The sequence below is a fragment of the Sinocyclocheilus grahami genome, unplaced genomic scaffold, assembly GCF_001515645.1.
Source record: "Sinocyclocheilus grahami isolate Dianchi unplaced genomic scaffold, SAMN03320097.WGS_v1.1 scaffold15831.1, whole genome shotgun sequence".
In the NCBI taxonomy this organism is placed as follows: Eukaryota; Metazoa; Chordata; class Actinopteri; order Cypriniformes; family Cyprinidae; genus Sinocyclocheilus; species Sinocyclocheilus grahami.
In genome coordinates this window covers 3,275-5,107 of record NW_015515900.1, presented here as the reverse complement: position 1 = coordinate 5,107, position 1,833 = coordinate 3,275, and positions in this window count along the sequence as shown.

Genomic DNA, 1,833 nt, shown 5'->3' with positions numbered 1-1,833 from the left:
ATATTACTGTTTTTACTGTATTTTTGAACAAATAAATGCAGCCTTGCTGAGACATAAGAAACAAGGCTCATTTGAGACACATATTACACCACGCATCTACCAGGTGTAAGCAAGGCCAGTGTGTCCCGTAATAGATATGCAGTTCCTTTACGCATTTACGGCTACACACATGTTTGTTCGTGGCCACATTTGCGCAACGTCCTGCTGCTTACACAGGAAGAGGAGGTAGAGCTACTTCCTGTCCAAGAGGGGAAGAGTAAGGGTATAGTGGGGGCCACACTTCCTGTTAAGAAGAAGGGAAGAAAGAAACAGAAAATATACAGATGACATCATGCGGTAGGTTTGCTGGACGGGGTTTTGGGGAGAGTCCGTAGATTGGCCTGATGGAAAAACTGAAGCAAGTGTGCGAAGAAACACACACACACACACAAGTTCACTCTTCAGCTGCAAAAATAAAACACTTAAACAGGTCAAGCTCTTTCGCCTTCTTACTTACTGACACATGAAATCACTAACACTCCCACGCGTGCAGACGCATAAAACACACACAGACACGCAAAAACATGCTACTTGAAAGTGAACAGTGTGGAATTGGATTTTTTCATAATATGAAGAATATGTGAGTGTTATGCTTACCGGCATTATAGTAGTGTTCACAATAGTTTCGAGTGTATTTCTATGCAGTACCTCCTAGAACTGTCTCACACCATTGCGTTCCCAAACATCAGGCATCCTCCTCCAAATGCAAGTTAACATGACAGCGTTTGTTATCGCATGTGCCATTATGAGCTACAGTGGTTTCCCCAGTTCCAGCAATATCCATTTTTATTAGTGATTATTTACACCAGTTTCCCAGGAAGTGACAATTTTGTTCTCTTTAACACATGGATGGATTTATTCGCAAAACTATTTATGCAATATTCCATTTTTAAGTAAAATCCACAACTTTGAATGGAAACATAGCTTGAGATATGCAAACGCAGCATGAGCCTTGATGTCTGAATCATGAAAAAATTACCCTTTAAGGCCTGTTCACATGATTATTACTATAATGATAGTGATATAGTTTTAAAAATCATGTCCGCAAGTCCACACCACAACTATAACAATAACGACATGCAGGAATGATATAGTTGGAATCACTTTTGAAATGATTTTTTTTCTAGCTGATGAATGCTAAAAACATTGACAGCCTATCAGAATCCATCCTGCTTTAAAAGCTTGAGCATTTACAGTGGCAGACAACAGAACAACAGCACATGGTTATAATAACATTATTGTGTATTGGTACATTAGAGGCTAATGTAATTATCCTTATAGTTATGATTTTTGGTATGAATGGGCCTTTTATGAAATGGTTCTTTTTATGAGTCAGCCAAAAAAGCTTCATGAAACAGCCTCAAGTTCCTTTTAGTGGTTTGAATCAGACTGACTCAGTCAGTGAATCATTTAGAGTCGTTACTGCTGACAGAGTCATTTTCAAGCTGATTTGAAATTAACTGTTATTGTGCAGTATAACAGCTATATTTTAGGTTTGTGAGATTTACATCTGCAATTTACTTATTATTTATAACTGTTCTTATTACAACATGTAATAAATAAAGATACGTGATTACAGCAGTATTTTGGTTGAAAAAATAAAGTACATTATAATAGACTCATTTAAAAATGTTTTAATATTTTTAAAAAAATCTAAAATATATATCAATACATATAATCAAATAATATATAGTTTAACATAATTTCCAGTTTTAAGGCTGAAACTTTATTTGAGTGTTTTAACTATATTAAATACAACATAAATATTATTTCTCTTTTTTTCTCTCTCTGGAG